The sequence below is a fragment of the Macrosteles quadrilineatus genome, unplaced genomic scaffold (assembly GCF_028750875.1).
Source record: "Macrosteles quadrilineatus isolate MER2022 unplaced genomic scaffold, UCM_ALF_1.0 Scaffold_2__2_contigs__length_208266976, whole genome shotgun sequence".
NCBI lineage: Eukaryota > Metazoa > Arthropoda > Insecta > Hemiptera > Cicadellidae > Macrosteles > Macrosteles quadrilineatus.
The window spans coordinates 2,708,820-2,733,289 of NW_026542595.1; positions in this window are offsets into that span (position 1 = coordinate 2,708,820).

Below are 24,470 nucleotides of genomic sequence, written 5' to 3' on the forward strand. Positions count from 1 at the left end.
TGCCTAGAGGAAAGCTTGTAAACTACAACAAAATAATAGTGGACAATTGAAATAGTTATTATAGAGGATTAATCTTAATAATTCTGCTTCTTGATGGGGTGATATATTTGAAAACGTATGAGAAGGGGAGTTCAAACTCCTACTTAAATCTATTCCCTATAAGAGCCCTAGTTATGGAGGATGATTATAGCACTAATTTGTAAATAATAAAAGTTTGCTATAAAGGTTTTACATTTGAGGTGTTGTATATTTACAAGGCCCTAAAACAGGAAACTAGTGTTGTATTGAGTGAGAAATTAAATTCTAGTTCACATTTAATACTTAATAAACATACTAGGTTATAAAAGTAACTTTATTACTGTTACCCTTGATGTTATTCTGTGATGGTAGTATTAAACAATATAGATGTCTATGAGAACACCCTATCAGAGATTTATGAGTGTAATCTTTAGGTATAAAGCTCTATGATTGACCCTCATGTGACTAACTTTTGTTGAAAAACTGATATTCCTGACAATTGTATATCTTGATGTAACAGGTGTTGAAACCTTGGTTGTAGTAAATAACAATTAGATTGGCCTGGGGAAAGGTAAATTTACCCACTATCAAGGTGCAAGCCACAACAGTGAGTAAAATATTAACATTTGTTGAAAGGCATACAAATTTTAGTTCTGATAAAAATCCTAAATATGCTCTACTCTCATACTGCAAAATCTATGTCATTGATACAGTAGAACCTTTGTAACTCTATAATTTGAACATGCACTAGTCTGTACGACCACTTGTTATACCTAATACAGTAGTTCTTTTCATACTGTATGTATTGATATATGCACCAAATGTCAATTAACCTAAACAAACAGGCAAATATTTAAAAATACAAAATATTAGAGTGTGATATCTACCATATACTACAATTTAAATCAACCCATAAACATACTACACAGAGAGCTAAAGCACTTGTTTGAAGGTGAGAAATTTTACTGTAAAGGATTGTCGACATAGATAGTTTGAGAATTATATGTGTTTGGAGGTTATTTTGATAGTGGTTAACCTTATTTCCTGTATATATTTGCCACTGTTGTATAGTCTTTAAACTACATCACTTTTTTATTGTGTAACCGAACATGTTTTCTATACGTAAAGTCAAATTGATATATGCTTTGATAGTTGATTTATAAACCTACATTTCAATTACTGATCACCAATAACATATTATTGTAGTAGATTAACATGAAATAGGTATATTTGAAGCCCTATGTAAAGCTCCTTTTACTGTTTTCGAGGTTTTAATGTACTTTGAATAAACAAAAAAGCCTCTTTTACAACACAAAAACTACCGATATTTAATGTATACTCTAAAGATGTAAAAAGAACTGCTAATTAAATGATAACTTTCAACTATTATCTGATGTGAATAAAAATTGTATATTTACCTCTATTGTTAGCCATATGGTATCTAGTCATGCTAAATCTTATTTTTTCATAAAGGTATCTATTACTATTGAGGACTATAGCTATACTCCTTCAAATTGAAATGTATACTATATGTCAGATGTATTTTCCAGTTTAGTGTTTTTAGTTTGTACTTATGTTTGTTATGACTAATAGTTTAATTACTGTGTAGGCTTACTTTGTTACACATTTACAGACATATGATCTTTACTATACTCTTAATCCCAAAAAACAAAAGTGTAAATGTTTACCAATACTTGAGCGTAGTTATGATAGTATAACGACTATTATTGTTTTAATTTATACTGCAGCTAAGACTCATCCTACACTCATCTCCAAAGGCTTAAAATACCTATGTTTGTATGGTCGCTATCTCAACATAATGTCACTAGAAAAGTAACTATGAATTACTACACTTTACAGCAATTCTAGTTTAACCTCTAGAAGTGGAGGAGAGTACCATAATTGAGACCGTCAAAGGTATCACATGTATGTTGGTTTTATAAATTTATTTATGAATGAACTGGGATATGTTGGAGCATTACGCTATATTATATCTATAACATCTGGCTGGTATGTTTGCTGAGGTGACAAGAGTGTTGTGCTAACTTATGAGGCTTTGAAATTGTTTTGTGTTGGTTTTATTCCTGTATGTTTGTATATCAAGCTTATTAATGTAAAGCTTACCCGATGGTGTTCACCTTATCTGGTTGGGGTGGAAGGTGATGGTATTAGTGAATTAAACAAAAACTATGTATATTGTGGTGATGTGCTGTTTTATCCTCTTTGGATTGTGTCTCAATGTAAAAAAAAAAAAAACCTGATGCCTGTATTTTTGTAATGTGATAAGCTCAAAAGGTTGTTTGTATACAAGAGCTAACACCTGGGGATGATATGTAAAATGATTAGTATTTGATGGATGTATATTTATTGTTTGTAGTTTAATTTGAACAAGTTACTACAAAAACGGTAAGAAAACTGCTGGTTTTGCAATATATTAATCACGATATATATATTTCGTTGTCATACTGCAGCAAAAACAGTCAATTTGAACGGTTATTTGTGTTTTTAGGTTATTGAAATGTTGTCTAAACATACATTTAATCATCTGTTTGTATGGGAACAGTCTAACACTAGGCCTTATTACTACGTAAAGTTATTCTTTTGTAGGATAGCGAAATTAACCAACAACCCAACGACAAGGGGTACTTAGGTCCAGAAATTAACCCTCACTAGAAAATAAACCAAGGATTATAACAACCACCTACCTATGTTTGTTAAAAGCTACCTGTTTAATTTACATCGCAATGCAGCCATAACTAATTTGCTGCATGAGTATGAAGTTAAATATGGCTTAATAATCAAGAATACCCATTTTTTCCTACATACTCTTTTATATGGTCCGGAGACTAACCTAGTTGGTAAATGTATTTGTTTTAATGTGTTGGAGCATGGTGTTAATAGTCAAAAGCAGATTTAAAATTGTAATTGGCGGGGATTGACCCCAGGGCTGGAGTTACATGGTTTTCATATAAGGTATTACAGGCGACAGTGCTGCCTCTGGTGACATAGTATCGGTCCTACTAGGTTTTTAAACTTGGTATGACCTCGGTAATCTTGGTATGCTGTGTAGTTTGATGTTTTTCCACCTAAGGCGCCACCATTGCCTGCAGTAGCTTGGCATAAATTACTGAGATCTCGGACTATTCTCTCATATCTTATTGATATTTCCATAGTTGTGTGTAGTAATAATCTACTATATCTACCGGTAGACATGTTCCTCGCAGCTGTCATTCATACGATCGTCTTCTAAACTAGTCATACACATGTAAAAAGACTCACCTCAGCCTTGTAAATATGTTACACTACAGGTACCATAAAACTATAATACCTGCCACCGGTGTCAATAGCTATAACGTCGTCTGCTACCACTGTCTGGGTTTTCCACCATTGGATGTTGTCATCATAGTTCCAAGTTTCACCACTAGAGTCACTGTTTCAGCGTCTCCGGTTATAGTTCGATACTATGTCACCAGAGGCAGCACTGTCGCCTGTAATACCTTATATGAAAACCATGTAACTCCAGCCCTGGGGTCAATCCCCGCCAATTACAATTTTAAATCTGCTTTTGACTATTAACACCATGCTCCAACACATTAAAACAAATACATTTACCAACTAGGTTAGTCTCCGGACCATATAAAAGAGTATGTAGGAAAAAATGGGTATTCTTGATTATTAAGCCATATTTAACTTCATACTCATGCAGCAAATTAGTTATGGCTGCATTGCGATGTAAATTAAACAGGTAGCTTTTAACAAACATAGGTAGGTGGTTGTTATAATCCTTGGTTTATTTTCTAGTGAGGGTTAATTGCTGGACCTAAGTACCCCTTGTCGTTGGGTTGTTGGTTAATTTCGCTATCCTACAAAAGAATAACTTTACGTAGTAATAAGGCCTAGTGTTAGACTGTTCCCATACAAACAGATGATTAAATGTATGTTTAGACAACATTTCAATAACCTAAAAACACAAATAACCGTTCAAATTGACTGTTTTTGCTGCAGTATGACAACGAAATATATATATCGTGATTAATATATTGCAAAACCAGCAGTTTTCTTACCGTTTTTGTAGTAACTTGTTCAAATAAAACTACAAACAATAAATATACATCCATCAAATACTAATCATTTTACATATCATCCCCAGGTGTTAGCTCTTGTATACAAACAACCTTTTGAGCTTATCACATTACAAAAATACAGGCATCAGGTTTTTTTTTTTTTTACATTGAGACACAATCCAAAGAGGATAAAACAGCACATCACCACAATATACATAGTTTTTGTTTAATTCACTAATACCATCACCTTCCACCCCAACCAGATAAGGTGAACACCATCGGGTAAGCTTTACATTAATAAGCTTGATATACAAACATACAGGAATAAAACCAACACAAAACAATTTCAAAGCCTCATAAGTTAGCACAACACTCTTGTCACCTCAGCAAACATACCAGCCAGATGTTATAGATATAATATAGCGTAATGCTCCAACATATCCCAGTTCATTCATAAATAAATTTATAAAACCAACATACATGTGATACCTTTGACGGTCTCAATTATGGTACTCTCCTCCACTTCTAGAGGTTAAACTAGAATTGCTGTAAAGTGTAGTAATTCATAGTTACTTTTCTAGTGACATTATGTTGAGATAGCGACCATACAAACATAGGTATTTTAAGCCTTTGGAGATGAGTGTAGGATGAGTCTTAGCTGCAGTATAAATTAAAACAATAATAGTCGTTATACTATCATAACTACGCTCAAGTATTGGTAAACATTTACACTTTTGTTTTTGGGATTAAGAGTATAGTAAAGATCATATGTCTGTAAATGTGTAACAAAGTAAGCCTACACAGTAATTAAACTATTAGTCATAACAAACATAAGTACAAACTAAAAACACTAAACTGGAAAATACATCTGACATATAGTATACATTTCAATTTGAAGGAGTATAGCTATAGTCCTCAATAGTAATAGATACCTTTATGAAAAAATAAGATTTAGCATGACTAGATACCATATGGCTAACAATAGAGGTAAATATACAATTTTTATTCACATCAGATAATAGTTGAAAGTTATCATTTAATTAGCAGTTCTTTTTACATCTTTAGAGTATACATTAAATATCGGTAGTTTTTGTGTTGTAAAAGAGGCTTTTTTGTTTATTCAAAGTACATTAAAACCTCAAAAACAGTAAAAGGAGCTTTACATAGGGCTTCAAATATACCTATTTCATGTTAATCTACTACAATAATATGTTATTGGTGATCAGTAATTGAAATGTAGGTTTATAAATCAACTATCAAAGCATATATCAATTTGACTTTACGTATAGAAAACATGTTCGGTTACACAATAAAAAAGTGATGTAGTTTAAAGACTATACAACAGTGGCAAATATATACAGGAAATAAGGTTAACCACTATCAAAATAACCTCCAAACACATATAATTCTCAAACTATCTATGTCGACAATCCTTTACAGTAAAATTTCTCACCTTCAAACAAGTGCTTTAGCTCTCTGTGTAGTATGTTTATGGGTTGATTTAAATTGTAGTATATGGTATAAATCACACTCTAATATTTTGTATTTTTAAATATTTGCCTGTTTGTTTAGGTTAATTGACATTTGGTGCATATATCAATACATACAGTATGAAAAGAACTACTGTATTAGGTATAACAAGTGGTCGTACAGACTAGTGCATGTTCAAATTATAGAGTTACAAAGGTTCTACTGTATCAATGACATAGATTTTGCAGTATGAGAGTAGAGCATATTTAGTATTTTTACCAGAACTAAAATTTGTATGCCTTTCAACAAATGTTAATATTTTACTCACTGTTGTGGCTTGCACCTTGATAGTGGGTAAATTTATCTTTCCCCAGGCCAATCTAATTGTTATTTACTACAACCAAGGTTTCAACACCTGTTACATCAAGATATACAATTGTCAGGAATATCAGTTTTTCAACAAAAGTTAGTCACATGAGGGTCAATCATAGAGCTTTATACCTAAAGATTACACTCATAAATCTCTGATAGGGTGTTCTCATAGACATCTATATTGTTTAATACTACCATCACAGAATAACATCAAGGGTAACAGTAATAAAGTTACTTTTATAACCTAGTATGTTTATTAAGTATTAAATGTGAACTAGAATTTAATTTCTCACTCAATACAACACTAGTTTTTTAGGGCCTTGTAAATATACAACACCTCAAATGTAAAACCTTTATAGCAAACTTTTATTATTTACAAATTAGTGCTATAATCATCCTCCATAACTAGGGCTCTTATAGGGAATAGATTTAAGTAGGAGTTTGAACTCCCCTTCTCATACGTTTTCAAATATATCACCCCATCAAGAAGCAGAATTATTAAGATTAATCCTCTATAATAACTATTTCAATTGTCCACTATTATTTTGTTGTAGTTTACAAGCTTTCCTCTAGGCACTTCTCCACACAAATAAGCCGATTTACGTTTAGTTAGGAATATAATTTTTGCTCCCCTGCACTAAATTGATTTACAAGTTTGTCTCTCATATACAATAATTTTTAGAAGGCAGCTACAATAACAGCAAAATATACCACCATTTTCTCTTCTTCACAAAGAGACGAGATGTGACAACATAGACAGATACTATGCTCTCCATTATAATCATAGGGGATGTGACATACACCACAGAAATAATTGCAAACAAAGCAGCTATTGAGTTTTTAATAACATTATAGTGGTTATCATATTACAATAAGTTGGGTTTAAAGCTCTATCAAAACATTCCAACCTCTATTATACACTACATACAACCAACACACATCTACATATCCCATAAATAGGCCTACCACACAGTTATTTTCGTCAATTTAACATTTTGTGTACATATCTACCAAGACACACCCATAAGTTCAAGGACTATTAATATAATTCATCACTCTCCTATAAAGGGGTAGTCAACTAGCAGGAATAGGCAATTTAACGATTGTTTTATTACACTGTTATTTATTTGAGTTTGCCCTGAACCTTTTTAATACATGCTTTAGCTATATTGTCTATCACATATATGCCGTAAGTTTATTAGGCTTTACCAACTAGGGGTTGTCAGTGATTACTTTTCCTATTTCTTGATCATTAAAATACACCTCTGACTATAGAAACATATACTGTACTGTAAACATACTATTAACTTTAAATAATGTCCCCAAAAATAGCTCACAAACACATCAACTGTCTGTGTGTTTACATTGGCTATAATTTCAGAGGCATAAAGCCTTTAGATTTTAAAGAAAAAAATAAATCCTAGTTAGATATCTACAGTAAAGGCTAATTTACAGGTTACCCATCATCATAGACAAAGTAAAAAAACAGGATTATTCCTAGTTAAATATGGTTGGTAGATAATTCACCTGCAAAAGCGTTGATTATAACAGGTTTTAACGTATGCAACAGATATCTCAACAAGCTAACGGAATAAATAAACAGTCTAGATATACAAGATAATACGTGGGTTAGCAATATATACAGAGTACGAAGTGAGGTAGTGCATAAATGTGTTTATTAATCCTTTGAAAAATAACTGTAAGTTAAATAATTCAACAAAATATTATTTCCTGTTACGTCAGAGAGGAAACCACACTCTGATAAGAGCCTAAAAAGTCTCAGTTGCCTCTATACAGTATATTAGAGTGATAGTTTTGTGTTTCTATAACATTAAGTAAAGATATTTTATAGTGTTTTTTATATTAGTGTAATTTATTATAGTAAAACATTAAGTACATTCCAAGTATCAATTAGTTAGTTTCAAGTAAATAGTATTCCAAAGTCAAGAGGTAAGTCTTTAAAATTACCATTGATTAAACTAGTTAAGTAAGGTATGAAATAAACTTGGTAGGTTACTCATCCCTCAAATGTTTTATAGAGGTCATGTTATGTTTATTTTCATTTCAGTTATTCATCCAATCACAATAAAAAGGCTACAAACCATAGAAATAAAATATCATAGACACTAGTATTCCAATGTTCATGTTTTACAATAAACTTGTTCTAATACATAGCATTACAATCACTAAAAATTAAGTTATGTTTAATACATTTTGTTTTAAACTACATACATTAGGTTACAGTAAGGTTAATACTTTAGCGGGAAAATGAGATTACATCTCAACTAATTAATTTGGCAGGAACAAATTAGACAGTCATTATTCAATTATTACCCCAACCAGATATAAAACAATCAATAACTAGTAGGGTTTTGAACCCAGTACCTCTAAGTTGAGGTGGTGTACATAAATAGGTTTTTAATCTATAAAAAAGTAGCTGTCAACAAAAAATTATGCCAGAAAGATGACGTCACTCACACATCAGCTGTACAACACTCTACAAATATGATAGTAGGTATAATTAATAGGATATAAGTAATAGTGAAAGTATGGTATAATCCACTATAGTAAATCTTCATTAGTCTCAAGTTAACAGATAAATTACAGAAAAACAGGTATGTTTTATACACTCATTACTATATAAACTTGTTTCTTATTATTCAGTCATTTTAAATCAAGTAGAGACAGCCCAAGACAAATACCATCAACACTAGCGCTCCAGTATCACAAATATAAATTAACAGACTTGTTTAGGTAAAAGTGAGGTTATGTTACAGATATGTATGCAATACATAAAATAAGATTATATCATTTAGAGGGGAAAATACTGTTGATTAAATCATTTAAGTAAGGTTATCATTACTATAAAATCATTCTTACCAGGCATTCTGTAGATGGTTTGTTTCTTATTATTAAATACATCATTAAATTAAATAGAAATAGCTCAAAATAGGTTTCATCAACACTAGCGCCCTAGTGTCACAAATATAGATAAACAAACGTGTTTAGGTAAAAAATAAGATTATGTTACATATACAAGAGATCACATGATCAACTAGGAATCAAACCATAAACCTCTAGGCTAACAGTAGCTTTCTAGATGCTAGTGCTGCAACCTAATAGAGAGTTTGTAAACTATAACAACTAAAGAGATCTAGTGCTACAACCTAGTGGAAAATTTGTAAACTAAAGAGATTTAAGTGGTACAAATAATACATTGGTGTAATCCATTATAGTGAATCCTATATCAAATTAATCATTACTATAATCTTGTTACCATACCATCAACACTAGCGCTCCAGTGATAAATTAATAAACCTTTTTAGGTAAAAAGTGAGGTTATGTTACATTTACAAAAGATCATATTATAGTCAGTAGTTAATAAGACACTGCTACCTAATAGAGAATTTGTAAACTATAACAACTTAAAATAAAACACCATTAACACTTAGTGATAAACTTATTTGGCTTGAGGTTATGTTACATATACAAAATCACATAATCAGCTAGAGATCAAACCCATAAACCTCCCACTACAATACAATATCAAAAATAACACATTTGATTAGGATTAAACCCATAAACCTCTAAAACTCCCACTATACCAATAACACATTTTTACACACCTCAAAACACACAACAACCAACATTTAACAGTATTTACCATTTATGCTCAACGGTAAAGTTCCGCTTAACATTATACACTACAACATATATACACACCCTATAACATTTAGTATAGATCAAACCCTTAAAAACCTACTACACATTTAGAATAAGTTTTATACTCAATAGTAAAGTTCTGCTTAAGCCCACTTTTAACGTCTATTTGTTTCACATTTATTATACACTATAGCATATATAAAATAAAATGTTTTTTTTACAAAGTATTAAACCCATAAACCTCCCGCTATAATACAGTACCATTTGTGGTTAGTTAAATCAATCCCATAAACCTACTACATATTTAGATTAAGTTTTATGCTCAACGGTAAAGTTCCACTTAAGCATTATATACTACAACATATATACACACCCTATAACATTTAGTATAAATCAAACCCTTAAAAACCTACTACACATTTAGAATAAGTTTTATACTCAATGGTAAAGTTCTGCTTAAGCCCACTTTTAACATCTATTTGTTTCACATTTATTATACACTATAGCATATATAAAATAAAATGTTTTTTTACAAAGTATTAAACCCATAAACCTCCCACTATAATACAATACCAATTATGGTTAGTATAAATCAATCCCATAAACCTACTACATATTTAGATTAAGTTTTATGCTCAACGGTAAAGTTCCACTTAAGCATTATATACTACAACATATATACACACCCTATAACATTTAGTATAAATCAAACCCTTAAAAACCTACTACACATTTAGAATAAGTTTTATGCTCAACAGTAAAGTACCACTTAAGCATTATACACAACAACATAATATACACTCCCTATAACGTTTAGTAATAAATTAATAGACTTGTTTGAGGTTATGTTACATATACAATATAATCAGTAGTTGGTAGCACTAGTGCTGCAACCTAGTAGAGAATTTATAAACTAATACCTCAACTCAGAGTAATCTGTTATGATGAATCTTATATCAAGTTAATCATTATTATAATTATACCATCAACAGTAGCACTCCAGTAATAAATTAACAGACTGGTTTGGATAAAATAAGGTTATGTTACACATACAAGAGATCACGTGATCAAACCTTCAGAACTTATATACAAACAGTTAACTATACCAACAAAAAAAAACACCCCTACCGGAAATGATTGGTGATTGGTAAGGATTAAACCCGTGAACCTCTAAGACTCCCACTACATTACAACACTATACAAAAAACTCATTTAACATAGATTAAATATAAGTTTAACATATGATATTTGGTGGCCTTTACAAAAGCCATTTTTATACTCTATGGTAAACTTAAGCCCTCTTTCAGCTGTTTTTAACATCTGTTTGTTTCACATTTATTATACACTACAACATATATAAAATAACCTCCAATATTACTACACATTTAGTATAATAGACTTTTATGATCAACGGTAAGGTTCCGCTTAAACATTATACACTATATAAAGTGTTTTTTATAAAACCTACTGAGATAGGATTGAACCCGTGAACCTCTAAACCAGATGACATAATCAGCTGAAATAAACAGCTGTGGTTAGATTACATCCGGCATTGAACCCGTGAACCTCTAATAACATGTTTTGTGATTGGTTAGATTTAAACCTATAAACCTCTAACATAGGGTTAGGATTGAACCCATAAACCTTCAATACAAAAAAACAACCCTAAGTAACTCAAACATATGATATTTAGTGGCCTTTAAAGATAAAATTAAGCCCTCTTTCAGCCGATTTATCTTTATTATACACAATAGCATATATAATATAACATCCAACATTTACCAATTATAATCAACGGTAAAGTTCCGCTTAAGCATTATGCACTATATAAAATGTTTTTTTACAAATCCTACTAGGATAGGATTAAACCCATAAACCTCTAGCATAGGATAGGATTGAACCCATAAACCTCTAACATAGGTTAGATTCGAACCCGTGAACCTCTAAACTAGATCACGTGATCAGCTGAAATAAACAGTTAGGATTGAACCCATAAACCTCTAGCATAGGTTAGGATTGAACCCATAAACCTCCCACTATAATACTATTAGTGGTTGGTTAGATTCGAACCCGTGAACCTCTAACATAGGTTAGATTCAAACCCATACACCTCTAAAACTACTACATATTTAGCATATGTTAGGATTGAACCAGTGAACCTCGGTTACCATTAGTTAGATTTGAAACCTCTAACATAGGTTAGATTCGAACCTGATAGGTCCTCCAATACACACCCTGTATATATACATATGTTATATAGGTACAAGGTGTCATTTACCACCCTATATATAAGTTAAGGTGTCATTTACCACTATAAACTCTATATCCATAACTGCTGTTGTAGCTCTACCAGCTAACGCGTACAACTACCAATCAAAAGACCCGAGTTCGATCCTCGGTCAGACCAACACTTTTTATCCATAATTTAATATTTAATACAAACACCTACTGACGTGATCAGCTGATTATGCGCAAACAGCTGAGAGTACACCTAGATCATCTCAAGGTCAATTTCTGCCAAGTCGCTGGGCTGACTACTATGGATGTATGTTTGTGACAAGTAAACGCACTAACCACTAGACGGATTTTGCTGAAATTTGGCATGATGATAGGGCTCACATTCCCGATTAACATATAGGCATATTCTTATCTCAAAAATCCTTTCGGGCTCCGCCCCAGTGGCTCTATAGTTCCCCATGTTAACCTTATGAGTATTCATATTAAAAGGGAATTAAAGAATAATTTAGTCAGCTGTTTCAACTAAAAAGTTGGTTCTATGATATGCAAAAGCATTAAAAACTTACAAGGATTACCAACAGGGTGCAGCACTATTATTTTTTTAAATTTATGACAACAGCTAATTTGCAACCAAAAGGTGAGTGAGCGTAGCGAACGAACTTCAACCTGGAGGCGAGTTAGCGTAGCGAACGAGCTCCAACCTAAGGGTGAGTGAGCGTAGCGAACGAACTTCAACCAGGACGTGATTGAGCCATGCGAACGAGCTCACTTATGAAGTAAACCGGGGCAAAACCCGCGGGTACAACTAATTTACTATAAATAAATAGCAGAAAAATAACAATAAAAAAGATTCCGAGCAACAAGAACAAAACAACAGAGAACTAGAATAAAGCAACACAATAAATACCATACAACATGAGTAAATACGGACAAAGCAATGTTAATGAAAAACCGATACAATTGAGTAAGGAACCAATAGATTGAGCTGTGCTGTTGAGTCAAGACTTAAAATCTAACGTTTTACAGGGGAGTTGAAGATTTCTGTTAACTAACTAGTATGGTACATAAGTAGTGAAAAAAAAACTGGAGACAAAAAGAGTAACAAGTACAAGACATGTTAAAGATAACATCAAAATAGGATGCCATAATATAGATGTGCAATATCAGGTTCTAGGTCCACCAATTGAGCGGAGCAAACAAAATAGTCAACAATAAGCAATTTCCTAAATAAAATATAAATTTTAACCTAGACTATAACATAATAACTACTGAAAACACCTGTTATTGATCAATACAATACTTCATCATACAATTACCTAACTTGTTTTGTATTCTTTTTTTATGCTCTCCCTATTAAAAATTGCTTGATTAGCAAGCCCTTGATTGTTCTTGTTCTTATTCTTGAAAATGCTAGATAATTTAATTCGAGAGGAAATTTTCATTTTCCAAGGTCCACCACAGCATGATCTATAGTGCATCTTTGGCTGAGATGTACATACTGAAATCGTGTAGATTTAACATTCCTGGTGATTGCCTACGTTAACATTTTGCTCCTTTCAATTTAAAGGAATCAGTTTCCCTACTTCTAAAGAATAGGTTCGAGCTCACTTCATTACTCCTTCTTTGTATTTTACCCAAAAATAGGGAAGCTTTGCGCCTCGACAGAAAAAATGCTATAATTTTACATGCACAAAATAAAAACACTTGTGGAGCGTGTAAAATCAGTTCAAAAGGTAAAATACAATATATAAAAGTTAAAAACTAAGTTCTGGGGATGATATAAAGATTTATGGCTACCGTAGGTTTATAATTTAACTATCGGTCATCAACTCTGAAATGCTGTAGTGAGCTCAATCTTTCATAATTTTTTGTTTTAGTCTGCCCTTGAAATAACTCCTTCTCCAGCCCAGAGGGGTCATCGCAGTTTGTTAAAAAAAGCCCTGAATTTGGAAGGGAGCGGATATAATAGAGAGTCTAACGGAAGGAAAATCCAGCATGTTTCTTTGCCTGGTGTTGTTGTGGGAATGAACCACGGCACGAGACGTAAGGTCTTATCCCAAACATGAAGAAGGAGAATCCAATTCTTACGAAAAGGGGTTTACTATGATTCTGCTCAGCACGAGCTTGTAGCATAGATAAAAGGATTAGGAACTACTCCTTTTATCTATGCTTGTAGTCCATTCGGGGGAATAATTATTCATGTATCACTGGTATGCATTTTTATGTTGAATAAAGTAATTTGATTTTATTTGAATTAAATAATCATTTTCTGTCATTTCCTAAGTCATAAAAAATAATATAAAAAACCCTAAATTGGTTTCTTTTCACGTTTTAATGGTGTACCTAGTGCACCAGAAGAGCGAAGAGCGAGGAATCGCTCTTCGTATTTTCAACCATCTATAAACAAGTAACATTGCTTTATCACGTCCATTGCTTTGCAATCTCTAAACACAAGTTGCACAAGCTGGAGTACAACTGTTGGAGAGCCGGTGTCGGTGTGTAATGTGAATAGGGCACCCGTGCAGGTGCTGGCTGGAAATTGGGTTAATGACATCATAACTTCAGCCAGTTCATAACAAAACTGAATAGTATGTCGGGTGAAGCCGACGGGCAATCCTATACTCTAATATGAGCAATGTTTGCTTGTATGTATGTATGTATGTATGTATGTATGTATGTATGTATGTATGCTTGCTTGCTTGCAGAAATATCTCGAAAACGGCTCCGACGATTTTCTTTAAATGTTGTAAATAGTTTATTCCTGGCCTAAAAACGAGTTTACTGCAGTTACAACTGCCAACAAAAATCTAATTACGTAGAAAAATGAAACTGAAAGTCACATTTTTTTTACATTAGTCTTATGGGTTGCTAAGTAACCATCTTGGCTGAATTAAATAACAAAGGAAAAAGTAAACAAAAGACTTGAAAGTTGTCTATCCACAGTATACTAGCAAATTAAAAATACAGTACAAAAAGAAAAACATCAGTTGTTACTATTGAGCACAGATTAGATACTGAAGATTAGATACATTGTAGTCAAGGGTAGCAGTGTGGAGTGTGGGATCTGTTTATGACAATATATTACGGTATCTGCAATCCTTTAATGCTATGGGAAGGGAAGGAAACAGTCCCACGACGTAGGGAGTGATGAAGGAAGTAGTGAAGGCGAGCAGTCCGGAGTGTGGGAACTGTTAATGACGATTAGATTAAGGTATCTGCAATCCAAAAATGCTATGGGAAGGGAGGAAAACAGGTCCGTGACGTAGGAAGTGATGAAGGAAGTAGTAAAGGTGAGCAGTTTGGAGTGTGGCAACTGTTTATGACGATTAGATTAAGGTTTCTGCAATCCAAAAATGTTATGGGAAGGGAGGAAAACAGGTACGCGACGTAGGAAGTGGCGAGGGAAGTAGTCAATGCAAGCTGTCCGGAGTGTGGGAAATGTTTATGACGATTAGATTAAGGTATCTGCAATCCAAAAATGCAATGGGAAGGGAGGGAAACAGGTCCGCGACGTATGATGGGGTAAAGGAAATAGTAAAGGCGAGCAGTCTGAAGTGTGGGAACTGTTTATGACGATTAGATTAAGGTATCTGCAATCCTAAAATGCTATGAGAAGAGAGGGAAACAGGTCCGCGACGTAGTAAGTGGTGAAAGAAGTAGTAAATGCGAGCAGTCCGGAGTGTGGGAACTGTTCATGACGATTAGATTAAGGTATATGCAATCTTAAAATGCCGTGGGAAGGGAGGGAAACAGGTCCGTGACGTAGGATGTGGTGAAGGAAGTAGTAAAGGTGAGCAGTCCGGATTGTGGGGATTGATTATGACGATTACATTAAGGTATCTGTAATCCTAAAATGCCATGGAAAGGGAGGAAAACAGGTCGGAGGCGTAGGAAGTGGTGAAGGAAGTAGTCAAGGTGAGCAATCCGGAGTGTGGGAACTGTTTATGACGATTAGATTAAGCTATCTGCAATTAAAAAATTCTATGGGCAGGGAGGAAAACAGGTCCTAGACGTACGTAGGAAGTGGTGAAGGAAGTAGTCATGGTGAGCTATCCGGAGTGTGGGAACCGTTTATGACGGTTATATTAAGGTATCCGCAATCCTAAAATGCTATGGGATGGGAGGGAAACAGGTCCGCGACTTAGGAAGGGGTGAAGGAGGTGCAGTGTGGAGTGTGGGAACTGGAAACAGTTTGTAGCAGTTAGAATAATGTATCTGCAATACTGAAATGCTATAAGAAGGGATGGAAATATGTCTACGACACAGGAAATTGTGAAAGAATTAGTAAAGGCTAGCAGTGCGGAGTGTGGGGAATGGATTCATGTATCTGCAATACTAAGACTGCTTTCAGAGTAAACTAACGATTTTTCCCGAGCAAAACTCGGTCCCCAGGTACTATTTATTAATCGTATAAAAATCCAATTGTATCTCGTATGTTTGTCCTTTATGCGTTACCATCCGATCGTGATGAAACTTTGGAAGGTTGCTCTATACAGGGTGTCCCGGAACTCTCTACCAATATTTTAGGGCATTGCTCCTGGGTAAGAAACATACCTAAATATCATATTTAAATTGTCCTGAAGTCCTTAGTTACTCACACATCCGCCATTTTGTTTTTTTCAGTTATTAATTTTTTTTTAAGAATGGTTAAACATATTAAATTGAAACTTTGCACAAACATTTAGGACAACTAGACAAAGCTACAAAAAAATTATGACGATTTTTCAAATTCATAAAACAAAATGGCGGCCATTTAAAATGTTTATAAAATCAACGGTTTTTGAGTTATTTAATAAACAAAATTTTAAATGGCCGCCATTTTGTTTTATGAATGTAAAAAATCGTCATAATTTTTTTGTAGCTTTGGCTAGTTGTCATAAATGTTTGTGCAAAGTTTCAATTTCATATGTTTAACCATTCTTTAGAAAAAAATTAATAACTAAAAAAAAAATTGCGGCTGTGTGAGTAACTAAGGACTTCCGGACAATTTAAATATGATATTTAGGTATGTTTCTTACCCAGGAGCAATGCCCTAAAATATTGGTAGAGAGTTCCGGGACACCCTGTATATATGTGACCGGTGATGTTTGTGTGAAATACAATTTTGAAAACTCTATCAGGCTCTGCTAAAGTGGTCCTTAAAGTTGTCATGTTATTCTTAAGGAGAAACGATTTTTTTACATTTGAGCCTATGAATACTTGGAAACAGCTTGTATTTAATAAGAATCGAAATAAACTGGAAAGCTATTTCAACCAAATTAATAAGTTGGGTTTTATGATGGTCAATTGTTTAAACAAATTAGTATAAGGTTCAATAACAGAGTGTGGCAATATTTTCCTTTTCGGTTCCCCCCGTTGTTTAAGCACGGGTAAAGCATCTAGTCTATATTTATAAAAGAGGAAGTTTGTATGTATATATATATATTTATATATTTGAACGTTATGGACTCTGAAACCACTCGACAGATTGTAATAAAACTTTCAGGCATTATTAAGCATTATTCAAGGATGGTTTGTGTGAAGTTTGGTGCAGATCCGTCAAAAGGGCTCCGCCCCAGTGGCTCTGGAGTTTCCTATGTTAAACTTATGAATGCTTATATTTAAATGGAATTAAAGAATCAACTAAGGTTCAACTAAACAATTTGATTCTGTGATGTTCAATTGCATTAAAAAGTTAATAGGTTTACCAACAGGGTGCAGCACTATTATTTTCTTAAATTTATGATAACAGCTAATTTGCAACCAAAAGGTGAGTGAGCGTAGCGAACGAACTTCAAACTGGAGGCGAGATAGCGTAGCAAACGAGCTAAACCTGAATGCAAGTGAGCGCAGTGACCGAGCTTCAACCTAAGGCGGGATACACACCGGTATCGCGGATACGATGTCGCCGATATTTCTGATGTCGCGGACATGATGTCTGCGACATGTAATAGTAGAGGCAATATAGGGGTTTAACGCCACTTTAGGCACGTTTTCCCCATAAGAATAACATGGTGAGCTTTTTTTGACCACTTTTTTTAAAAATCCAGCTCTCGGCCTATACAAGCCTATATAAATGTTCAATACCATTGTACAACTCCATTACTATTTCAAATCCACATCCATTCTCAAAATCGTGCGAGGTTTGTACGCGAACTTGGGCGCGCTCCCGGCTCATGGCGCGCTCCCTTGGACATCCTTAGTGGAAATCCATGAATTCTGGCTACTTGGGAACCCAAGCCATTTGACATATAATAAATCACCTTTTCTCCTAATAACCTTTTCTATCAAATACATGTCTTTATACTTGGTCTTTAACAACTCCTCTGTATAGAAGCCTCCCCTGATTATATTACCATTTTCATCTTTCAAGATATAAGTCACGGGCTTTGTATTCTTTACTTCTGCTATTGTAAATAGCTCCCCTGTCCAATTTGGGGTATATCCTTTACTAAAAACATGTTTATACTTGGAAATTCTCATACTATCACCTACCTTATATCTTGCCTTTTTAACTTGCACTACTTTAGAAGTCAACCTCTCATGCACATATTTACTGTTCTTAATATTCACTTGGTTAGGCTTCATTCCTATAGATCTATGCACCTTATTATTATATTTTCGAATTAACTTTGGAAGTAAATCCAACCATTTATAACTCCCCTGAGCACTAAATTATCTATATAACCAATTCTTTAAAGTTCTCTGAAACCTCTCTACAATTGCAGCCTTAGTTGTAGAAAATGTGTGATAGTGATTAATATTTAATTTTTTCATTAGTTTGCTAAAATATTGATTAAAAAATTCTTTTCCATTGTCGGATTGAATGTTTTTAACCCCCTTGGGTAGAATGGTTTTAATGGCTTCTGTAACCACCAACCCTGTCTTATTTTTTAGCGGAGCAGCATAAGCTTTTTTAGAAAATGTATCTATTAAAGTTAAAATATATTTATTGCCAGAATTCTCTCTAGCATAGTTTTGCATATCAATTAAATCTATTTGTACAGTTTCGTTTATACCTAATACTTTAAAAGACCTTCTAATGAAATTCTTTCTTGCAGGCTTATGAAGTTCGTATGCAATTTCATTCATTTTTTATAACATCATTCTTTCCTTGTACTGTAAATATATTACCATTAGCCCCAATCAATAGATTATCTTCCATTCTTTTAAATACATAGTTTTCTGGTATATATGGTCTATTATCTATATACTTAAATCCGCTCAAAGATGTAGGGTCGGCAACTAATAAATCAGGATTGTATTCCATCAAATTAAATTTTCTTCCTGCATATACAAATTTTGATCCGTCATAATACATAGCTTGTGACATTAAACAAATATCATCTAAATATTCCCCCATTGGTAGATTTCTTATATATTGTTTTTTGGCATCCCAACATTTTTCTTTTTTATCAAAAGTTATAGTCTGTTCTTTTGTAACACAGTCAGTGTCATCAATGGCAGGTTTAACACATACTAACCTTTTATTATTAAAATCCCAATAGCCTGCTTCCATTTTTGGAACTTGTGAAACATTCACAGCATCTTTACTATCTGTACCTTCCATTAAATCGCTAAGTTTCTGTTTCTTAGCATTCCAAACACCATTCTCTGATTCTAAAAATTCATAATTATTATCGTCTTGTACAAATTTACCATCTTCTTTTCGTATTAAAGTCTGTTGTAAAGTGGGCACATCATCTAAACTTTCACCCTTTTCCACATTAGTAATTTTCCGTTTCTTAGCATTCCAAACACCATTCTCTGATTCTAAAAATTCATAATTATTATTGTCTTGTACAAATGTACCACCGTCTTTACGTATTAAAGTCTGTTGTAAAGTGGGTACATCATCTAAACTTTCACCCTTTTCCACATTAGTAATTTTCTGTTTTTTAGCATTCCAATTTTTATTCTTAGATTCTAAAAACTCATATTTAGTTTTACCTTGTAAAAAGACATCACCTTTTCTAGTTAATGTCTGTCCCAAAGTTGATACATCATCTACAATCTCCCCATCTTTAACAGTACCAATTTTACGGTTTAAACAATTCCAACTATCGTCTTTTAAATTTAAAGTAGGTTCATGACTAGCCCTGGGTTCTGCAGGCTTATTATATGGATTATATAAACGATAAAATTTATCTATAAACATATTTTTATTTAATAAATAATACCACTTTCTCTCAATTCCTCAATAATGGAATCTATTTCATTATCCACTCCTGAGTTACCGGCTTGGCGACTTAGCCAAAGAAGTCTTAACCTATCTACAAGCTCATTAGGATCATCCCAATAAATATAGTCTATTTTATTACCAGTCACTTGTCTCAAACCTTCACCAACAGATTTAAATAGAGGTTTAATTATATTAAGATATTTAGTATGTCTATTACTTGAAATTGGTGCACCATCTTTGTAACTCTTTAAATGTCCATTTGTGGCTTCCAAAATTTCTTTATAATTTTGCAAATCAGCCGGAGTATAATCCTCAGGTTCTTTTAAAGTTAACAACTGCCACAAGCCTCTTGTCCCCTTGTAAGTCTTATTTGCAACTGTAACATCATCATTGGCAATATCAACTTCCTTATTTCCAATAAAAAATTTATTTGCTTCTCGTCTAATACCATATGTAGTGTCTGTCATACTACTTTTACTGAGGTAATTTCCTAAATAGTCTGATGCTAAAAGACCAAAATCTAATTTCTGTGGAGTGGATTGCTGTAATGGTTGTAATGGTTGTAATCTTGGTATCATTGATATTCTAGATGGAGTCATTGGGAGTATCTCCATTCGAGGACTCTCTGTTTTGCCAATAGATGTGATTTTTTTTTAATTCTTGTAATGGCTCTATTAAAGGTTGGAATGTTTGGAACCTCTCTTCAGCCTCTAGAAACTTGCCACGTTTTAAAGCTCTATATTTCTCTCGTATTTGATTTGCAGAGTCAACCAATTCTTGTTGAATGTTTTTCATCTTTTATTTACATTTTATTTATCTCATTTGACAAAGGATTGTACTCAAACACTTTATCATGTATTATCAAACAATATGCAGATGTATTTGCTGGCACATTTTCTGCAGTTTCAATCTCTAATTTAATATCAACAATTCCTTCCTTCACTGTTTCGTTCTGTCTAGAACAGTCTATTACAATTAGTGGATATTTCTTCATAAACTCAGCCCTACTAATCATAGGATCTGGGATAGTATTATAGTAAGTCTCTCTAAACCTCATAAACATCTCATAAGCTTTAGAGACATCTCCATTTTCAAAGTCGAGATTTAAATCACTATAAGGATAATATTCAGAGTTTAGAAATACTTTGAGATTTTTTAATTTACAGTGATCAAATTCATCAGTTCTTTTTCGTGCACTATTATCCCTAGCTGTTTGGAAATCAAATATAATATACCTAGGCTTCTCCAAACTTGAAGATGTCTTTACTGACCATGTATGTCTTGTGGTATTGGGATATGATGGAAGTTCATGCAGCTCTAAACTTCTAAATGCAATTTGCAAATTTTTATTTTGCAATAACATCTTTTGTAATTGTAACTTCTCCCCATCTGATGGTATTACATGTGGCATAACCCATTGAATTGAGTTAAGTGTAATTTTGGGAATCATATCAGCAGTGCCACTGGCTGGAGCACTAGTGGTTGTTAATATACAATTTAAATCATTTTTGGATCTTTTCAATACCAATTCTTGTTTGACATTTACTAATACCTTATTAAAATCCTCGAATACACCCATTAACAGCTCTAATGGCAAACATGTACTAAACTTGCCACCTTTATGGAACTCTTTTAAATTTGTGTCAGAATCAAATGCTACATTTGACAATTTAGTTTTTTTTATTGTAAAAGCTCAATATTTTCATGAGACTAGAAATTCCTGGGTTTCTTACAATGTCTATTTCTTTACCTGCGACTTCGTATCTAATTTCATCAAATAAGAACGCAAATGAATTATTTATAAAATGACCTTTATCATGATTCTCAATTTCTCCCTTAATATACAGATAACTTCTACATGGGAGAGTTAGCAAATCTTGATTATTAATACATATTCGAATTTCATCAGAATTATTTATTGCTAAAGTGTTGTGGGGAACATAGGAGTGATTTGTAATTTTAACCACACTATCGTCGAATTGGAATTTCCCTGTAACGTCTAGAAAATCTTCCATTTTTATTAATAGAAAATTTTAACTTTAGTCCTATTGACTTTAGGAACCTAGCATTTTGTACACTTATAGATAAATTCTTATAAATTCTCATATCTTTTTTATATGACAAGTAATTGTAGTTTCTTCTCCATTGAAGTCAATTGCCTTGTCATGCTGATCGGCAAATGTAATACTGACAACATCTAAACTTCTCTTATTTACAGGAAAATATATAATATTTCTTGGAACTTCAATAATTTTGTAGCCAGGAGGAGCTTCTGGATAAAAGCTATGTATGGTGTGTGATTTGTTGCCATTTAAATAGGACCCGTTTGCAATATTACATTTTACTCTAATCACATTTACATTATTAATGTTTATTTTATTTGTAGATTCAAACTGAACACCAGGAGTAGAAATACCTTTAAATCCCAATAAAACAGACCCTAAACATGGTTTTGTAAAATCAAACACGTGGCTAGAAAGTAATGTCGCTTTCATAGTTTTATTATTAGCTGTAAGGAAAAAGTCTGGGATTTGAATTTCCTTTGCAAGCTCAACCACCTCATATGTTCCTTCAGAAATTTCTATTGTAACTGGAGCATTGTGGTCATAATAGAAAACATCATCACCTTCTCCAATGGTTAATTTGTTGCCTTTAAGTTGATTTAATTTTGGAATAAGCCCTTTGAATAAAAGTTTGGATTTAGTATTAATTAATGCTTCTCCATTTTTATCTATTATAACTTTAAGTTTACCATTTAATAACTGGTTTAAATCATCAACTGAGATCTCTCCCTTTGGTAATGTTTTTTTCTCTACTTTGTAATATGTTAAAGTATTTAGAGGTTTTTTAACATTAAATATAGAATTATAACTTTGAAAATCTACTAATCCAATTACATAATCATCATTTAATTCTATGGGAGGAAAGAACACTGACTTTAGCTCTGGCTCTGTACCCGAAAATGTTATAGTAAATGAATCCATTTTTATAAACAAAAATTTTTTATGAATGATAAACATAAAATTCCACAAATAGAACTATTTAAATCTTGTATTTGATCGGTTGTATAGAAGATTTTATATCCCTCAAAATATTTAATTACTTCTTTTGGAGGTTGGATTCCAAATGGGTCAAAATAAATTACAATATCTTTATTTTTACGATATGCTGTCCAATGTGTGCCAGATGAGCTATCCAAATTAACTATTCCGCACTCTTTTACTCTTGGTTTTAGATTTTTTAGCTCGTTTTTTAGGTACACCCCCCTGAAGTGAGGCACGTCTTTTGCGGCCTCTAACAGCTGGTAGTTGTCCATCTTTTTTATTAAATTTTAATCCCATTCCCATTTTTGCTTTTGCCTTCATCAAATTTGTCACGGCATAAGCAGCAGCTTTTTCAGCAAGACTTGCGTCCTTGGCCGTAACTCTAGTCCAAGCTAAGTCTGCTAATCTCATGTCTGCTTTGTTCCGAGCAGCGGTATCGGGATTATTCATGTAGAATATGTCATGCTCTTTACAATAAGAGTCTAGTTTATTTTTTGGAGGTACATTTTTGGCTAGATTCCCACGTATATTCGTTCCAGGTCCACAGTACTGATATGATGGTATGTGAAGTGGGAATGGAAGGTTATTTATAAGAGTATTCAATAACCCTCGACCCCTGTAAGGCTTTAGGAATAAACCTTTGCCCTTTTTACAGGTTTTCTTATTATCATTTTTTACCATTTTTATTATATAAAAAATGTCTTTTATTCAACAAAAACATAAATTTAAAATAGTACATACTAAGGAAAATATACCAAAGAAGTTGGGTCTATTTCCTACCAATATTCGATGTGTTATTTGTGGTCCAAGTGGAAGTGGGAAGACGGTTGTAATTTACAATTTAATTGTAAGAAAGGAAGGATTAAAATATCCAAACTTATATTTAATATCTAAATCTTTAGAACAAGAAAAATATAAAAAAATAATTGAAATATTTAGTTTGTGTGACGAAGTGAAATTACACACGTTTACTGACTGTGAAATCACACCAAATGATGTAAAATCACAGTCAGTTGTTGTATTTGATGACATAAATAGTCCAAATATTACACAATTTTTCTCAATGGGTCGACACAAAAATATTAACTGTTTTTACTTGTGTCAATCTTACAGCAAAGTACACAAACATTTACGTGATAATGTAAATTTCCTAATATTATTCAAACAAGATGATTTAAATTTAAAACATGTATATCACAATCATGTTGGTAATGACTTTTCATTTGACCAATTTAAAAATCTCTGTCATCAATGTTGGGATAAAACTAAATATGGCTTTTTCGTAATAGACAAAAAAAAGGTCAAAGAATAATGGCAAATATAGATTTATGTTTGACCAATTCTATCAAGAGGATGGTAAGGGTAAATAAATAAAAGACTGGAGTTTTTTAACATTTGCATTTATTTTATATCTACACATACAATTCATGTTTGATCAAT